This window comes from Bidens hawaiensis, unplaced genomic scaffold (assembly GCF_021521415.1).
Source record: "Bidens hawaiensis isolate Kalapana, Puna unplaced genomic scaffold, B.hawaiensis_p1.1 tig00003544_1, whole genome shotgun sequence".
Classification (NCBI taxonomy): Eukaryota; Viridiplantae; Streptophyta; class Magnoliopsida; order Asterales; family Asteraceae; genus Bidens; species Bidens hawaiensis.
Window position 1 is genome coordinate 850,158 of NW_027491202.1, and position 20,990 is coordinate 871,147.

Consider the following 20,990-nt stretch of genomic DNA (forward strand, 5'->3'; position numbering starts at 1 on the left):
GCAGGTATACAAGCATTCGTTTATAATACCTGAGTCTTTAATGCTTGCGTAAACACATGTGTGTTCATCCAAACTACTTCTTGTACGAACACTGTCAGAGGGATTACCGATCACATTTTCCAATGGATGATTCTTGTGAACTCTAGTTGTCTGAACCGGACCAACTTCCAGATCATTTTCCAGATTTGAAGCGAGTTCGTCAGTGTGAGATTGATGTTGGGTGTGAAACGGATTGTAGAATTCATCTTCAGTCGTGACATCAGGAGTATCAAAACTTGACGAGGTTGGATGATTCTCATCATACTGCGGACGTTGCACAATATTCTCCTCTTCGTCATACAGTATCTGTGAGGCAATTCTCTCATCAATGTCTGAAAAATCCAAGTAGGGCTCATTAAAAGATTTGAAAAGTTTATCATAGTCGAAAGCCTCTGCTGGTCCCATGCTAGGCCTCGGTGATTTGTAACTAGTAATGTCAGTGTTACAGATCACCTCAACCTTGTTGTTCGATAAATTAAAGACTCTTCTGTTGGGTGTCCCAACAACATAACCAACTAAGATACCTTCTTCGGCTTTCTCACCAAATTTAGAGTTAGTCTTTAATATCGTACATGGGGACCCGAAAGGTTCAAGACCTTTCAGGTTCGGCTTTCTACCATGCATTAATTCATAACATGTTTTATTTAATCTTTTAACAGTTAAAACACGATTAAGGATATAACAGGCTGTGGCAATAGCCTCAGCCCAGAACACCACAGGAAGTTTAGCATCTGCCAGCATGGTCCTGGCTCCTTAAATTAGCTAACTATTCTTCCTCTCAACTACTCCATTTTGCTATGGAGTATATGGTGCACTGTACTGATGCTCTATCCCTTTCTGTAAGCAGAACATCTCCATCTGGTAGTTCTTGAACTCTGTACCATTATCACTCCTGATGTACTTAACCTTTCTCCCAACAATATTCTCCACCTTGGTAATCAAGTTAATTACCAACTGCACTGTCTCATCCTTTGCCTTCAGAAAATAAACCCAAGAATATCTGGAGAAGTCATCAGTCACCACTAAACAGTATGAAGTACCTCCTAGACTCTTTACATTCACCGGACCGAAGAGATTCACATGAAGTAGGTCTAGTGTGCTGACAATTGAGTTGTTCTTCTTGGAATGATGAGGCTTTTTGTGTTGTTTTTCTTTCTTGCACGAGATACATTGATCTTCAAAGTTGAAACTCTTCAAAGGAACCCCAAGTACCAGCCCGTTCTTGACAATGTAGTTCATTTTCCGAAGATGTATATGACCCATTCTTCGGTGCCACAGTTCTGACTCAGATTCAGTAGCCTTTGACAAGAGACATGACTCTTCTGATGTTAACTCGGCTGATCTCATATCCATGACATAAGTGTTCTTCTCTCTTGGAGCCCTCATTACTACCCACGCCTCTGGTATCTTGAAACCAGGATAAAGTACTAGTGCCTCATCTTTCGTGAAATGAACTGTGTATTCTTTATCACAAATTGAGAAACGCTCAACAGGTTATGCTTTAATTCTTCCACAAAGTTCACTTTTTCCAACTTAATTCTTCCATTAGTTACCGTCCCAATACCAGTAATCCTACCTCCACTCTCTCCAGCTAAAATAACTCTTCCTCCTTGAACAGATTTCCAATCACGTAACAATTTCTTGTTACCAGTCATGTGCCGGGAACAGCCACTGTCAACTACCCACATATTGTTTACAGCCCTGTTTGACTGTTCCTGCACAATTAAAGAAATAGATTAAAATCTGGGGACCCAAGACCCTCTGGTCTTGGGTTGAGAAAACCTGTCATTTGGCATCCAGTACCTAGGTTGCCCAAAGTTAGATTGAGGAAAATTTCTTTGATTTCTGAACGGAAAACTTCTAGAGAACTGACTATGAGGCCATCCAAACCTTTGTGAATTAGCAAAGTTATAACTGTTGGTTTGGTAGTTTACTGGGAAAAACCGAGAGTGATTTCTATTAAAACCTGGATTAGTCCACCTTTTAGAGTTTGGTGGGTTCACATTCTTACCAGCATTAAAATTTGTGTTCGTTTTATTCTCAGTTTTAGAAGGCCTCATATTTCTAGATTGTCTCTGTTTCAAAGGACAATCAGCTACCAGGTGTCCAACTCTGTTGCATCTAAAACAACTTATGTTCGTATTTCCTTGGTTCTGTTGAACATTGGTCTTTGAAGTTGTTTCAGTTGTCGAGGTTGTGTTACTATCCGTTTGTCTAACATATGGTGGGACAAACGGATTTAGAGAGGACTTATTTTCATCTGGTTTATATACTTCACCCCTTTTTAGTAACACGACCTTTTCCTCTTTCTCATCAGATTCGGACGGTGTGTCCGAATTTGACGAGAGGGAACTAGAAGCAGAGTTATAAGCAAAAGAATTTGTCTGACTCGTTCCACTCTCAGGAACTTCTGTTTGCTTAACAAAAACATCAGTTGGAACCGTCTGACTAATTTCATCAATTTCATATTCCTGATTACTAGGATTATAGGTGTAATTATCGTTGTAAGGTGGTGGAATTTCACAGAAACCAATTCCCCATTTGTTCTTTGGGGAACGTTGAACACTTATGATATGGTCTAACATATTTGAAGAATTTCTAAATTGTTCAATCTTTCTATTTAATTCCACCACTTTTACCTGGTAATCAGCTATCTGTTTATCCTTTTCAGCAATTAGTTTGGTTTTTCTTCTAAAACTTCGTAACTAAGATCAATTACTTGTATTTTTTCAGCTAAACTTGCTTTAAGACTTCTGATGTCCTTTTCACTAGCTTTTAGCTTTACCAAATAGCCGTTTTCTTTAGTTTTAGAATAATGATGATCTTCTTTTAAGGTTTTAAATTGAGTATCCAAACTAACATACTGATCAGTTAAAGTTTTCAATTGTTCAGACAGGTTATCACATTGTTCACAATGAAGTTCAGAACTTACCTCAGAGAGTTGATCATTCACTTCTGCCATGAAGGCTTGATCTTCACCCGTCTCTCTCTCACTTCCTCCAGCTATGATGTTTACCAAGTTGGCTTGTTCGAATACCTCCTCAACCTGTGTATTCCAGTTATAACCCCCGTTCTGTTGTGACACCATAGCTTTATTCTCACTATCATTCCCATTCTGTTGAGCAAGCCTGTTCTGACTTCTTTCGACCCTTTCATTCTTACATTCCTTAGCAAAATGACCATTCTGTTGACAGTTGTAACAACGAACCTTTGATTTGTCAAATCCCGGTCTCTCACCAACAAACTTTTTACCCGTTTTCTTCATAAATCTCTTCACCCTTCTGACTATCATGGCCATTTGCCATTGCAGATCCATCTCCTCCAGATCATCAGCATCAATTTGATCGTAGTCTTCATCTAAGGTTGCAGGGTCTACTATTTTACCTTTAATGTAATTCTCATAAGAAGCAATGAAGGATGCATAAAGAGCAAATTGTTGTTCAGCTGACTTCACACTCATGGGCATATTTGAATAATTATTGCTTGGAGCATTTGATGAGAAATTACCAGTCTGCGGTTGAGGTTTTGCGGAATTATTACCTCCTGCTACAAAGCATATGTCACCATCCATATTGAGAGATACATGACCATCTGAAGAGGAGTTCGGTTCCCCCTTTAAGTAATAAGCAGAAGAATCTGATCTCGAACTTGAGCTTGGAGTGACTTTAGCACCATACATTCCCGGATCCTGAACCTGATCAGTTGGTGTCTTCTTTCAAGCCATGTTGAGTTCAAAATTTCGTAACTTATTCACCACAGTCTCTAAGTCAACCTTATCAAAATCCTTGTCTTCTCTTATCAAAACAGTATACATCTCCCATTTCGGTGGGAGAGCATCTAGAAGCTTCTCAACAATCTCTTCTTCCTTGTATTCAATTGACTAATTGTTTAGTTTGGTCATCATATGATAATATCTGGTGATGATATCATCAAGTGATTCATTTTTCAGATACTTGAATACCGAGAATTGAGTTTTCAGCAGCTTTGTTTTTGAAGTACGTATACCCACATTACCTTCATATCTGTTCTCTAATGCTTCCCATAGCTCTCTAGCAGTCTTGTATTTCTTGAAAGTGTGAAGAATCTCTTGTGGAAGAGCCATGGTTATCGCTGCATGAGCTTTACTTTCTGCCTCATACATCTTCTTTTCATCATCTTCCATCTTACTGTATTTTTTGATCTGTTCACGCCCTTCGAACATCGATGTTGGTGGAATATACCCGTCTTGAATGCACACCCATATTTTCGCATCTTGATACTTGACATATTGTTCAAACCGATCTTTCCATGCAACAACGTCAGTACCCTTCAGCAGTTTTGGAGCTTTCGTTGCAGACCCTGCTTCAACCTCCATCTTTACTTGTTCCGTAATGTTTAACGATGCCAATATTGAAAAGATACAAAAAAACTCAAGTCTTTAAGAGAAGTCTTCTGTGAACAGTACACACTAAGCGAAGTTATGATAACTTCGCTGAGCTCTTAACTTCGCTCTCCTCCTAAGTTCGCCAACCACACACGACTTCGCTCCTCCCCTAAACTTCGCTCCTCCCCTAAAATTCGCTGAGCTCTTACCCTGTATCTTCGCTCCTCCCCTAAACTTCGCTCAAACCCTACTAAGTTCGACGGCAAGTTCGCCAGAAGAACTGTGCGATTTTCAGTTTGATGTTACGGCAATTGCGAGATATATGGTAGGTGTATTAGGGTAATGTATGATGTGGGAAGAAGGATAATGCTAAAACACAACGTATTTCAACGTAAACTCATCCCGCGTATAGTCGAACGGAACGATCTTAACACCCGTGTGATAATCCCGAACCACACAATCAAGAGCAAATGCTCTGATACCAATTGCAGGTTCCTAGCCGGATCTCACAGGACTATCTCGCAGTACGCCGGTGCGGAATCCCCATGCAATACGATACGGGTATAAGGAATGATACGTTGAATAATCAATAACACACGACACACGATATTACTAATAAACGCAATTATATTCAATACGTAAACACGTGATATCAAATGATCACACACAAACTACACGTTCGGCTGTATTGAACCAAAAACCTTAAGAACTAAACAGCGAAGTATGTATATATAAGATATGTGATAACTTCGCCAAACACCCTTGGCGAAGTTATCACAACTTCGCTACTCTTATCAAGTTCGCCTAAAGCTTGGGCGAACTTAAACAAAACCAACTTAAACCAAAACATTATAATCCAAAACGATTACAGACACATGTATAACACGAGATACTGAACTACTGACATAATGCACCAACAGACTCTTATCAAGTTCGCCTAAAGCTTGGGCAAACTTAAACAAAACCAACTTAAACCAAAACATTATAATCCAAAACGATTACAGACACATGTATAACACGAGATACTGAACTACTGACATAATGCACCAACAAGTGGACAACAATATCGGAAATCATAGTTTTTACATTTATCTGAGCTTTAAATTAATCTATATGTTTCTAAGATCAGTTTTCCGATTATGATTCCATTGCATAAGTATTTTTCAGGGACTAAAAAGGAGTACGTGTGGGGATATTTGATATACAGCTAAATAAACATGTTTTCCCCTGCATAGTTTATTTAATATTTTATTAATCTTTGTTCTTTTTTCTTTTAACGCCCTGCTTGCGGTGCGCGCATATAATGTATATATGTGTGAACCCTCAGGTGGGCAAAAGTAAATTGCACTAATTTTGACATTATTTTACTAATCTCATGAAAATAACATTAAAAGTGGCGGAAGGTTAATCAGGCATCATGTGGTGGCGTTGATAGCCGAAAGACAAGGGCACATGCACCAATCAGCCGGTGTCCCGATGATTGAGTGCTATGTGCCTTATGTCCAAGGCTTGATGCAAAACTACTATCGAGCCGAGGGTCTCACCGGAAGCAGTCTCTATATCCCTATGTGATAGAGGTAAGGCTGTCTACATCTTACCCTCCTCAGACCCTACCATAGCATTGCTATTGGTGGGATATACTGAGTACGATGATGATGATGATGATGATGTTCGTTTTTCTTTTAGAATGTATATACTACTAACTTAATAATATCTTATAGGTTTCGGTCGATAAACATGGATGAAAGGGGCAAGAAACAAGAAGAAACGAGCTAAAACCGAGAATCGAAACGAACCAGGATTGTACCGGTTGAACCGGCACGCGAACCGGACTTAATGGAGCAAGCCGCGCCACGCGACCAACTTTTATAGGTTGTCCATGCAACACGGCGTGGTATAAATGTGTGTGTTATGAGTTTCAAGCACGCAGCGTCACATGTCCAAGTTCCATATGCTCTCCACGAGATGTGAAAAGCCTTATTTACCAGAAATTTCCGACGTTTGAAGGGTTTGGAGGTTTAAATCAACTATATAAACATCATTTGTCACACCCCAACCTACGACGGAATGTCGGGGCGTAACTGATTGCACATAGCTCACAAGACACAAATGTGATGCTTGTTTTTTCAGAGGTAGCTGATGGCATCATGAAGGCTTTGCGGGTTGCTACTCAAGACGGAGTCTTGGATTTGTAGAGGTAACCCGCCTATGTACTTATCAATGGCTCGGGAGAGGGTGTAACCAAATAGGGAACCAACAAACTAAGCTCATGGAATCGGTTGTTGTAGGTGCCACTATCACCGCTTTCTCGTTTAAGCACCCAAAACTCGGCTACAAATCTTTGTATCTCGTGTTTCGGGCAGAACTCCGTGAGCATTATTTCCTTGAGGACGTCCCACAATATAGCCATGGTGACTTTGGCTCCACTGGAATATTTTTCATTGTTCCACCAAGTAAGGTCTCTCGTCTCGAAGACACTTGAAGCATAGGTAGTCTTCTTATCCTCGAGACATTGGCAATGGAGGAAAACGCTCTCCATGCGTTCAAACCATTGGAGGAGGATAGTAGCATCCTTACCTCCAAAAACTTGGGGAGGATTAGCAGAGGTAAATTGCTTATAGGAATAAGAAACGGGGTTTGCGGTTGCGGTGGCGGCATTAATAGTTTGCATTTGTATCATGAGTTTGGGGAGCATGGTAGCCATCTCCTTGGAAAAATAGGAAGCCAACTTCTTCTTGGAGTTCTTCTTGTTTCTTGCAGCACGAACGTAACGACCATAAGACATTCTATGAAGACAAAATATGAAATTTTAGGAAAAGAGAACATTCATGAGGTTGTTATGAAAATTAAATAAAACATTAAAATAATTCATGTTTGATCATGTTTTAAGGTTTTGATTGTGATTGAGGTTGTGGTTTGAAGATTTAAAACAATCTTGAATAAAATATGATAAAAGTCTTAAAATTTAAAATTTTATCTGATAATTGAAACATCCATGAACCACCATGGATTTCATGTTTCAATCCACCAATAAAATTTAAAATAATTGAAAATAAATGATTGGATTTGTCATGAAACACCATGTTTATCCAACAAAACAATTGAAATTCAAAATAAAATCAAGATTTTGGGTGTTGGGTTATCCATGAACCACCATGGGATCTTCGACAAAACAATCAAAAATTTTGATGAGGGGGATTGAAGTGAACAATTAAAGTATTTTAGGAATCACCCATTTACTTCAATCGTTCATTCAACGAAACAATAATGAGAAAACCGAGTTTAGCCACGTATCTCCGTGAATTCGGTTATAAATGAGGGATGTAGTTACCTTTAATCAAGATAACCACTAAACTACTTAAAGCTAGGAAATATGTGACACGTTTTCGCTTTGGCCTAATAAGTTTGAATACTATGTTCAGATTTAAACCCCCAAGAAAGGAATAGCATCTTTTCTTTGATTCTCGGAATCGTTTTGCCAGGGTCCGTTCATAGTATTTTCCTCCTTCCAGTTACTACGAAAACACGTCACACCTTCCCATACTTTAAGGAAGAAGGGATAAAAATCGATTGAATTCTTAAGGAATTTTCCCAAAATAAATAATATCTTAAGTTTGAAATTAATTTTTTGAGGATGAGGATAAACCTCATGGTTGTGTGTGTGCATCAAAAATTTAAATTTTAAATAATTAATTAACAAGCTAAGGCAATCAAATATAATAAAATAAAACAATTAGGATAAACACATAAACACGTATGGGACCCTAAACATGCTACCAGGTCATTACGTCTAACAACTTATCTTATAGCCTTCGGCTCAGACATCAATCTGTCACACCCCAACCTACTGCGGAATGCCGGAGCGCAACTGATTGCACAATAGCTCACAAGACGTTAACATTAAGATAGTGACAATAACTAATTATTTAATTTAAATATTCAAGTACATCACACAATCCAAAACAAATAAAATTCAGTTAGATGTCCGTTGATATCCTAAAGGTATCATCTACTGGCTTCAAACTTCCTTCATCCAAAACTAGCAAGCCTGTAACATGCGTAAAAATAGAGTTTAATCAACATAAAGTTGAGTGAGCAATACACAAGTTTAGATATATTATTATATTATGTAAGGCCCGTTACCGGTAACCCTACTTTCGTGTTGGATTTACTCATAAACACAGTTCTAAATATCAGAGTTAATTAAAACATTTATGCGGAATATAAAACTTTCATAAAACATTACAATATTTCATAACTTGTCTCAAAACATCCTTTGTCTTTCACATTAAAACATTAAAATTAAAACATCGTAAGTCTTCAGATGCCAGATTCTTGTTCAGTGCCGTGTGTCTCCTCAAGCGAGCTGCCTCATCCTACTCACCTGCGTGCATACTAAAAGTCAGCTACGCTGAGTGAGTTCTAGTTAATCACATAATCATACAATACATTCTTACGCTTCATACTTAATCTCTTAACTTTCTTCCATAAACACCTAAGTGCTTTTACTTTCATTTTTACTTTCATACCTTCTTTACATTCATAATCATACATTCATTTTTACCTTCATGCTTTCCTTAGATACATAATCATACTTTTTAAAGAGCCTTTCGCCCTATAACCTCACAGATATTATAAGGGTCTGGTCCCTAGTTTTCGAATATTAGAAGGGTTCGATTCCCTAACATCACAGATATTATAAGGGTCTGGTCCCTAGTTTTCGAATATTAGAAGGGTTCGATTCCCTAACATCACAGATATTATAAGGGTCTGGTCCCTATCATCACAGATATTATAAGGGTCTGGTCCCTAGTTTTCGAATATTAAAAGGGTTCGATTCCCTCTTCGTTACCATACAACCATACATCATACCTCGAGTATTAGTAGGGCTCGGTACCCTTTTCGTAACCATACATTATCATTTCTTTCTTCTATTATCTCTATCATGTTCATACACATAAACATACATAACATACTTACCTTATACATAGCGTTACAACCTGACAGTACGTGCAATATCCGAAGATCGTTCACGTACTATCAAGCAATCATTCATACATTTCACATTATCCACATAAGGCATACACTTATCTCTTAGGATAAGTGTATTAACAAACATATTGAGTATGCACACAGCCCCGAAAACGTAACACATAAATGGGGCTAGAACTCACCTGAACACGGTTACGTTCTCCGTTGATCGTAATCCCTTTCTTCAGTTGTGCACGGCTGACTGTATAACAAGTATACATATCAATATAACTATCACTACTTATAACATCTTTCTAGTCTTAATTACTACCCATAATGAACGGGGGTCCGGGGGCAGCGCCCCTGGCAGCGGGGTCTAGGGGCGGCAGCTCCTAGCAGGGTCCAAGGGGCAGAGCCCCTGGCTGGGGTCGAGCTGCCAGGTCAGCTTGGAAAAATTTTATTTCCATTAACTGTCTTAACGCATTTTTCATTAGATTTTTAATTTATTTTCTAATCGAACTTGACTTTAGGCGAAGTTAACCTTAGGCGAACTTAGCTTTAGGCGAAGTTACCAGGTAGGCGAACTTATCTTTACAGCGAAGTTGCCATCAGGCGAACTTGGCGTCAGGCAAAGTTGTCATCAGGCGAACTTGGCCTCAGGCGAAGTTACCAGTTAGGCGAACTTAACTTTTCAGCGAAGTTGCCATCAGGCGAACTTGGCTTCAGGCGAAGTTGTCATCAGGCGAACTTGGTCTCAGGCGAAGTTACCAGTTAGGCGAACTTAACTTTACAGCGAAGTTGCCATCAGGCGAACTTGGCTTCAGGCGAAGTTGTCATCAGGCGAACTTGGCCTCAGGCGAAGTTCGTCACTTTGAAGGCGAAGTTGCCCAGATGAAGGCGAAGTTGCCCAGGCAGCCGCTGTTTTAGTTTCTGATCGGCATTTCGAGCGATTTTAACACCCTTGCTAAGGTTCAATATCACCCACTACGCTACCCGACCATTTTCGGTCGTTTATACACTAACAAGCTTGGATCTTTAAACTTCAAAGATCAAGAATCATACCTTTTTGGGCTTGTTTGGATCTCGTTTACTTGCTTATCACCACTATTCGCTCTCTCTCTCACTCGGGTCTGCTGGATCTGCCCGGATCTGCCTTCGGTCCGGCGGCGAAGTTAGTGTGGTATGTGTGTGTTTTTGGAGTGTTTTTAGGAAAATGATGGAAATGAAGGTATTTTGGGGTTTTGGGGGTATTTATATCCCTGAAATCCCATTCTCATTTAACCCATCTCAATTAATCCAAGTCCAAGATTCGCTCCCTACCCGATATTAATTAATTTCACTAAACATAACTTCCTTTATTCATCATTAAAATTTTTAGGATGTTACAAGTCTTCCCCCCTTAAGGAGGTTTCGTCCCCGAAACCTAACTATTACATAAACAAACTAGGGTAAAACTTGCGCATCTCATCCTCGGCTTCCCAAGTAGCATCCGATCCCTTGCGGTGTTTCCATATCACTTTTACCAAAGGTATAGTCTTGTGACGAAGCTGCTTCTCCTTACGATCAACGATCTCTATCGGTTGCTCGATGTAGTTCAATTGTTCATCAACCTCGATGTCCATTAATGGCACGTGAGACGTGTCATCAGCTAGACACTTCCTCATATGAGAAACAAATGAATTCCTTCTAACTCATCGGGTAAATCCAGTTTATAAGCTACTTCACCAACACGATTTACAATCCTGAACGGTCCAATGTACCTCCGATTCAACTTTCCTCTTTTCCTAAAACGGATAATCCCCTTCCAAGGCGAGACCTTGAGCATCACATTGTCACCAACGTTAAACTCAATTGGTCGTCGCCGCTTATCTGCATAAGACTTTTGTCTGTCTTGCGCGGCTTTCATTATTGCTTTGATCTGATCGAACTTTGAAGACGTTTCTTGAACCACTTCTAGACTTCCCATTTCTTTCTGACCAATCTCACCCCAACACACCGGGGTTCTACATCGTCTACCATAAAGCATCTCAAACGGTGGCATACCAATACTTGAATGGTAACTGTTGTTATAGGAGAACTCTGCCAGATGCAGATGATCATCCCAACTTCCACCAAAATCTAAGACACAAGCACGTAGCATATCCTCAAGGGTTTGGATCGTCCTTTCAGACTGTCCATCGGTTTGAGGATGATACGCCGTACCGATGTTCAACCTCGTCCCCATAGCTTCATGGAATTTCTTCCAGAACCTCGAAGTAAACCGTGTATCCCTATCAGACACGATTGATAACGGTACTCCATGCTTGGTTACAACTTCCTTGATGAACAAGCTTGCTAACGTTTCTGACGAGATGGCCTCTCGTATGGGCAGAAAGTGAGCACTCTTGGTCAAACGGTCCACAATCACCCAGATGGTATCATGTTGCTTAGCTGTACGAGGTAGCTTAGTTATGAAATCCATGGTGATGTGTTCCCATTTCCACTCAGGTATCTCTAGCGGTTGCATCTTCCCATAAGGCTTTTGGTGTTCGGCTTTGACTTGTAAGCAAGTTAAGCACTTACTAACATAATCCACTACATCGTTCTTCATTCCTGGCCACCAGTAATCTCTTTTCAAGTCTTGGTACATCTTTGTAGCTCCTGGATGGATTGAGTACCTTGACTTATGAGCTTCATCTAAGATTCGACTTCTAAGATCACCATGGCGTGGGATCCACATACGGTCGAACCTAGTCTTAACTCCATGAGTGTTTTCCATCAACTCATCTTGCTGACCATAAATCCTTTCTTTCTTTACTAACCCTTCATCTATTAACACTTCTGACTGCACCTTGACGATTTCTTCAAAAAGACTCGGGTTCATGATCAACTTGTATGACTTCACTGTTGCAAAGACTTCCTCATTCTTACGACTTAACGCGTCAGCGACCACGTTAGCTTTAATGGGGTAATACTTAATCTCACAGTCGTAATCCTTTATCAATTCTAACCATCTTCTCTGCCTCATGTTCAATTCTTTCTGCTCGAATAAGTACTTTAAACTCTTATGATCGGTATAGATAGTACACTTAGTGCCGTACAGATAATGCCTCCATATCTTAAGAGCATGCACTACAGCTGCTAACTCCAAATCATGCGTCGGATAAGTACTTTCATGGACCTTCAACTGTCTAGACGCGTAAGCTATCACCTTCCCTCGTTGCATCAACACGCAACCTAACCCTTGATGCGAGGCATCAGCACAAACAACAAAATCCTCATCACCATCGGGTAAAGTAAGGATTGGAGCTTGCGTGAGTCACTTCTTAAATTCTTCAAAGGCTTCCTCCTGAAACTTTCCCCAACTGAATACTATCGACTTTCGGGTCATACCAGTCAGCGGTGCGGCTATCTTGGAGAAACCTTCGATGAATCTCCTATAGTAGCCAGCTAACCCTAGGAAGCTTCGTATATCAGTCGGATTCTGCGGAGTCTTCCAATTCGTTATCGCTTCAATCTTAGCTGGGTCCACGGTAATCCCCTCCGGATTAACCACATGACCTAAAAATTGCACTTCTCTTAACCAGAACGCGCACTTCGAAAACTTGGCGTACAACTTCTCTTTCTTCAGAACTTCCAATACCTCTCTCAGATGCTCGGCATGGTCAGACTCACTCTTTGAATAAATCAATATATCGTCAATGAAGACGATAACCGACTTATCCAACATCGGCCGACACACCCTATTCATCATGTCCATAAATGCTGCAGGAGCATTTGTTAGACCGAATGACATTACGAGGAACTCGTAGTGTCCATACCGCGTTCGGAACGTTGTCTTAGGGATGTCTGCCTCTTTCACCTTCAGCTGATGGTAGCCTGATCTGAGACTATTCGTGAGAACCAACTTGAACCTTGCAGTTGGTCAAACAGATCATCAATCCTTGGCAACGGATATCTATTCTTTACCGTAAGCTTATTCAACTCACGATAGTCTATGCACATCCTCATACTTCCATCCTTCTTTTTCACGAACAACACTGGTGCGCCCCACGGGGAAACACTCGGTCTTATGAAACCTTTGTCGAGGAGTTCTTGCAGTTGTGACATCAATTCTTTCATCTCGGACGGTGCTAGACGGTAAGGCGCTTTCGCGACAGGTTAGGCTCCTGGTATTAAATCTATCTGAAATTCTATCTCTCGCTCCGGCGGCAACCCCGGAAGATCCTCAGGGAATACTTCTGGGTAGTCGCGTACAATAGGAACATCTTTCATTTCTTTCGTCTCGGCCGCAGCGTTGACGACATACGCCAGGTAGGCACGACACCCTCGCCTTAGCAAACCCTCGGCTTTTATCTTCGAAATGACATTAAGCCCAGAACTTTCCTTATCACCATAAACCGTTACCGCACTACCATCCAATGACTTTAACCTTATCATCCTACTCTTACATACTATCTGAGCCTCGAACTCAGACAACCAATCCATACCCAAAACCACATCGAAGCCTCCCAAGGTCATAACGTACAAGGTAACCGGGAACTCATGTCCTTCCAATTCTATCTTACAGTTCTTAACCATTTTTGTTATTTTAACCGAAGTGTCACTGGCGGTTTCAACTACAAAAGTTTCAGACACTCGGCAACATTTCATTTTAGCTAGTTTACTAAATGGTGTGGCTACGAAACTTTTGTTTGCGCCCGAATCAAATAATACAGAAGCGGACACACCGTTCACTAGAAACGTACCTGTGACGACATCCGGAATCTGCTTGGCTTGTTCTTGGGTCAACATGTAGGCCCTAGTCCTCGGCCTTGCTTGTTCAGCACCTTTCATCCCACTACCTCCAGCCTCACCTTCAGTGCACTCCCTTGCTATATGGTCTGGCTTGCCACATTTGTAACATGCTGGCTTTGCTCCGCACTCATTAGCATAGTGCCCTACCTTTCCGCACTTATAACAGACATTCAACCCCATTCTGCATTCGCCACCATGAGCCTTTCCACATTTGAGACAAACACCAGAACTTTTACCCCACTTGCACTCACCACCATGCATCTTTCCGCAGGTCTTACACGATCTCTTCTCCCACACTCTCTGCTTCTTATCTTTGGGGTTCCATAACTGAGTACCGGGTCGTTTAGCAGGAGCGGCCCATTTCTTCTCTTTCTTCTCGTCTCCCACCGCCACATCATCCGCAGCCAGGTCTGCATAGACCATCTCTGCGAGTTCGACAACAGAATCGAAAGTAGCAGGTTTACTTGTCCTGACTAACATGCGGACTCTCTGTGGTAATCCCCTCACATAACACTTGATTCTCTTAGCCTCAGTGCTGACCATATAGGGTACCAACCTAGACATTCGATTGAACTCTGTAGTGTACTCACGATGTGTCATCGTCCCAGCTTTCAAGTTTAGGAACTTCATCTCCGCCCTTTCAACCTCGGCGTCAGCACAGAACTTCTTCATTACTAACTCCTTCAGATCGTCCCACCTCATATCTTTGATCTCTTCTCGGGTCTTCCTCTGCTCCACACTCTCCCACCGAGTAGCATAACCTACCGCTTGATCGGGACGGCACTCGCTAATGCGGATAACCTTATCCATGGCGGTTATCCACTGAAGAGTAGCGATTGCGTCTCCTAAACCAGTCAGCTTAGGCGGGTCACAACCTTTGAAGGACTTATAGTTGCAACCGCCTCGGCTCTTCTTCCTATCATCATCTTTCACAGACCTTACCTCACTTGAGTCACCCCTTTCCCTCTCGTCATCCTTTCTGCCATTACCACCTGCCCCTTCAACAGTTCTTTCACGGCTTCCAGCAGACCTTCCCGGGGTAATATTCTTCACAGCAGTGGCCACAGCTTGAACAATAGCTGCTTGAATTGCAAGATCCAGTTGAACTCCTTCATTGTTTTCCGGGTTCCTTCCCGCTGCGCTTCCTTTAGCTTCAGTGTTGGAAGCGGTCTCAACCGAAGGTTGCTGGACACGACGAGGCCTGCCGCGTCGTCCAGTGCGACCTCCAGCTCCAACAATGTCTCCGGCTCCAGCCATCGTATTCTAAAAGGGAAAACACAAACATCATCATTCAAGGAACTATTTAGTACAAGGATAGCAAGGCTAACAGGTAATAACAGTGGCCGGCTGTGACTAGCTGATCACATTGCTTTCCGTGTCCTATACACTTCCCTTTATGAGTCTATTTGTGCTGGTTCGACTTAAGCAATTAGTCAAATCAACAATCAATTATTCCTATCCCTTTTGTTCACATATATTTTCTTTCTCATTAACATATATCATTTAATCATACAATTTACCTTTACTGATCTTGCTTGAGCGACACATGGCATTCTTGGACTGGAATCTTCTTTCATTTCTTACTTATATCCCATACTCTGTTCGAGTCTAAGCATGTAGGATGCTTAAATCTCTCGAACTTTGCTCTGATACCAACTTGTAAGGCCCCGTTACCGGTAACCCTACTTTCGTGTTGGATTTACTCATAAACACAGTTCTAAATATCAGAGTTAATTAAAACATTTATGCGGAATATAAAACTTTCATAAAACATTACAATATTTCATAACTTGTCTCAAAACATCCTTTGTCTTTCACATTAAAACATTAAAATTAAAACATCGTAAGTCTTCAGATGCCAGATTCTTGTTCAGTGCCGTGTGTTTCCTCAAGCGAGCTGCCTCATCCTACTCACCTGCGTGCATACTAAAAGTCAGCTACGCTGAGTGAGTTCTAGTTAATCACATAATCATACAATACATTCTTACGCTTCATACTTAATCTCTTAACTTTCTTCCATAAACACCTAAGTGCTTTTACTTTCATTTTTACTTTCATACCTTCTTTACATTCATAATCATACATTCATTTTTACCTTCATGCTTTCCTTACATACATAATCATACTTTTTAAAGAGCCTTTCGCCCTAAAACCTCACAGATATTATAAGGGTCTGGTCCCTAGTTTTCGAATATTAGAAGGGTTCGATTCCCTAACATCACAGATATTATAAGGGTCTGGTCCCTATCATCACAGATATTATAAGGGTCTGGTCCCTAGTTTTCGAATATTAGAAGGGTTCGATTCCCTAACATCACATATATTATAAGGGTCTGGTCCCTATCATCACAGATATTATAAGGGTCTGGTCCCTAGTTTTCGAATATTAGAAGGGTTCGATTCCCTCTTCGTTACCATACAACCATACATCATACCTCGAGTATTAGTAGGGCTCGGTACCCTTTTCGTAACCATACATTATCATTTCTTTCTTCTATTATCTCTATCATGTTCATACACATAAACATACATAACATACTTACCTTATACATAGCGTTACAACCTGACAGTACGTGCAATATCCGAAGATCGTTCACGTACTATCAAGCAATCATTCATACATTTCACATTATCCACATAAGGCATACACTTATCTCTTAGGATAAGTGTATTAACAAACATATTGAGTATGCACACAGCCCCGAAAACGTAACACATAAATGGGGCTAGAACTCACCTGAACACGGTTACGTTCTCCGTTGATCGTAATCCCTTTCTTCAGTTGTGCACGGCTGACTGTATAACAAGTATACATATCAATATAACTATCACTACTTATAACATCTTTCTAGTCTTAATTACTACCCACAATGAACGGGGGTCCGGGGGCAGCGCCCCTGGCAGCGGGGTCTAGGGGCGGCAGCTCCTAGCAGGGTCCAAGGGGCAGAGCCCCTGGCTGGGGTCGAGCTGCCAGGTCAGCTTGGAAAAATTTTATTTCCATTAACTGTCTTAACGCATTTTTCATTAGATTTTTAATTTATTTTCTAATCGAACTTGACTTTAGGCGAAGTTAACCTTAGGCGAACTTAGCTTTAGGCGAAGTTACCAGGTAGGCGAACTTATCTTTACAGCGAAGTTGCCATCAGGCGAACTTGGCGTCAGGCGAAGTTGTCATCAGGCGAACTTGGCCTCAGGCGAAGTTACCAGTTAGGCGAACTTAACTTTTCAGCGAAGTTGCCATCAGGCGAACTTGGCTTCAGGCGAAGTTGTCATCAGGCGAACATGGTCTCAGGCGAAGTTACCAGTTAGGCGAACTTAACTTTACAGCGAAGTTGCCATCAGGCGAACTTGGCTTCAGGCGAAGTTGTCATCAGGCGAACATGGCCTCAGGCGAAGTTCGTCACTTTGAAGGCGAAGTTGCCCAAATGAATGCGAAGTTGCCCAGATGAAGGCGAAGTTGCCCAGGCAGCCGCTGTTTTAGTTTCTGATCGGCATTTCGAGCGATTTTAACACCCTTGCTAAGGTTCAATATCACCCACTACGCTACCCGACCATTTTCGGTCGTTTATACACTAACAAGCTTGGATCTTTAAACTTCAAAGATCAAGAATCATACCTTTTTTGGCTTGTTTGGATCTCGTTTACTTGCTTATCACCACTAATCGCTCTCTCTCTCACTCGGGTCTGCCGGATCTGCCCGGATCTGCCTTCGGTCCGGCGGCGAAGTTAGTGTGGTATGTGTGTGTTTTTGGAGTGTTTTTAGGAAAATGATGGAAATGAAGGTATTTTGGTGTTTTGGGGGTATTTATATCCCTGAAATCTCATTCTCATTTAACCCATCTCAATTAATCCAAGTCCAAGACCCGCTCCCTACCCGATATTAATTAATTTCACTAAACATAACTTCCTTTATTCATCATTAAAATTTTTAGGATGTTACATATTGTAAAACAAACAATTTGTATGTGAATATAAACCATAACAACATTGATAATATGTAACAATTACCAAATAAAATAGATGTGGACCTTTTCGGTCTAGCACAAAGCCAGCTTACCGGGGTAAGGTATGCATACTCGATGAGGATGAGGTTGCCCAATCGCCAAACAATAAAAATAAACATATAATCATATAGCATGTCATCGATGAGCAATAAATTCATCAACACATAATATCGAATTGTTGTTGATGAGGTATAGATGTGAATAAATAAATTTTGATGTATATGGTACGCGTGTTACCCCTAAAAGTAAAAGATGAAAAAGGGGGTGTGAGTTACTCACCTTAGAAAATTGACGAGCGAAAGAATATAAGCAAATAAAATAAGCAAGTTGACTGATCTGACACAAAACAGGCTATAAATTTAATGTTTGAAAATATCATTAAAACTGAGAATAATCCAATTGAAATCGTATTAAAATCATTTACGGTTTATGAGTTATGATAAAAACAAGTTTTAAGCGAGCTGATTCGGGTAAAAATCCAAACAGTGAAATCGGGTTTCGGTTCTGGTCCGACAAGTGTAAAAGGTGAAAATAAACATAAAAGTCTTCTGGACTGAAATCTAATTTTGACCAGAAGATACGTTAATCGCAAAATCCCCAATTTTAACTTAACATAAACCCTAATATTAATTTAATTAAATTGGACATGATAACCCCTCAATCCTTTAAAATTGAATGAGGGCTTTTGATTTTATTATGAATTAGAACAACTTTGATGTACAAACTTACCCGAAATTCGGATTAGAACTAGGAGAAATCGAGACGATGAAGGACGTTGCCTTTTGAAAGTCAAACTGTGAAGAACACTTAAACTTAGATCTTGAATTCGTGAGAGAGGAGGAGATTTGTGAGTTGAGATGCAAGTTATGAACAACCTACTACCTCTCTTTATATAGGAATCAGATTTAGCTTCATGATTATCATCAATTTGATGATAATTCGTTTGAAACTCAAAATGAATGAGATAAACACTAAGAACATGATAATTATCTTATAATAATAGACAAAATTCGTAGGTTTTAGATAGGATTTGATGGGGAATGTTCTGGAATCGTTCTAGTTTGAATAATATTTGATTTGGGTAGAGTTTGAGTGGTTAAACGAGTCAAAACGCACCAAAAGGAGCTGAACCGAACTTAAAACGATGCTGGTCTGCTGCAGTGGTTTGGTAGCTACGCGGCCATAAATGAGTCCCTCGTCGCATGACGCGGCGAGGTTGAGTCTTTCAATCTTTCCAATTTTGTCAAGAATGGCCCCTCTAGTTTGTAAAGTTGATTTTAATTGCTAAAACTTGATAGTTTAAATACTTAAACTAGTTGCAATGATATAAACTCATAACAAATGAATAAAATAAACTTCCATTAATAAACCAAGACCCGAATGTTAGTACGGGTCGGGTTAATTGAAACGGGAAATAGTGGATGTTACATCATTAACCTTAACCCAATGATAATCACACGAACGAGAGCCGTTTTGGACGAAATTTCGGAGCAAGTATTGCAAGTTTCGAAGGCTTTAGAGGCTTGGAATCACCGTTTGAAGTGCTAATCAAGTGGAATCGAAGACTACGGGTTTTGTTACCTTTATTCTATCGTTTTCTATTTTTTTTCACCATGAATTCCATCTTTCTTGTTTTGTTTGATTTAATCATGCTAGGCTAAACATTATAGACCGCCTAGGCTTTATGATGAACTACTGTTGACATTTAATTTTGGTTTGGTTTGGTTTTTGTTTTTGTTATGGATTTATGATCAAGTAAACAGTTTATTGATTGTCATTCGATGCATATGTGTGCTTTGGATTTTTTGACGAGCTTTATTATTTCACAGTTTCCTTGGTGATTGTTTCATATGATAGGATTCTGTTAAGTCATCTAGTATGTGTTTTTGACTAGTTTGTGGTTGATTTGCAATAAAATCATAGGAACAATATTAATAAATCAAGTAGACCTCAGTGTGCCGCTAATCTAAATAGTTGTAAGGTGATAGATTATGTGATAGGACTTGGTTGATAAATTGCTAGATTTAGCTCTTAGTAAGGAGTCTGTCTAGGTTTGGTTTATTTGACATGTCTATCTAGTCGAGTGAATTCTTTAAACTACCTTTGATTTCCGCTCTATAAGGTAGGATTTCGTATAGAGGTACTTATCATAAAATAAATTAGCAACCTTAAGCGAGCCTAATTAAACTGGTAATTTTAATAGCTTATTAGGGTTCCATAGGTGTCACCTTTAGAAGCGTCAAGGGTCCTGTTCGGTTTCCCATTAAGTGAATTATTTAAGATTCCGGTTCCATAACTTAGCATTTTCCAACCCCTTGATAATTGATGCATTAGTAATTCTAGTCTTTAGTTTTATTAATTAGTTTTAATTTTAATTTAATTTTAGTATTTAGTAACCCCCCCCCCCCCTAATAATAAATAAATAGTCGTGTCTGTAGTTAATTCTCATTTAGCTAGTTAACGTAATTTAAAGAAGATAGAAGGGGCTTTTCTTGTTTAGTAAAGTCTCGCTTTTTGATAGGAGTCCACGTGTCGACACGTGGCAGCACCGGAGTTTGCTGAGTCATTGCGGTACACGATGGCCCTTCAAGAAGGTCATCGCGATAAACGATGGGTTGTAAACTCAACCTATAAATAGGGGTGCACGACATCTCTCACTTCACACACAAAACACCTTCACTTTCACATAGTTTACCTCGGGTAGCGTGATGAGTCTCGTACAACATGCCATGCCCCGAAGTTCTGATGGTTTAAGCCCAGGTACGCGACATAGAGTAGAAGTGCTGCTTGTTCAAGATTAGGCGTTTAACTCCAAGTACGCGTGTATGTAGGGATTC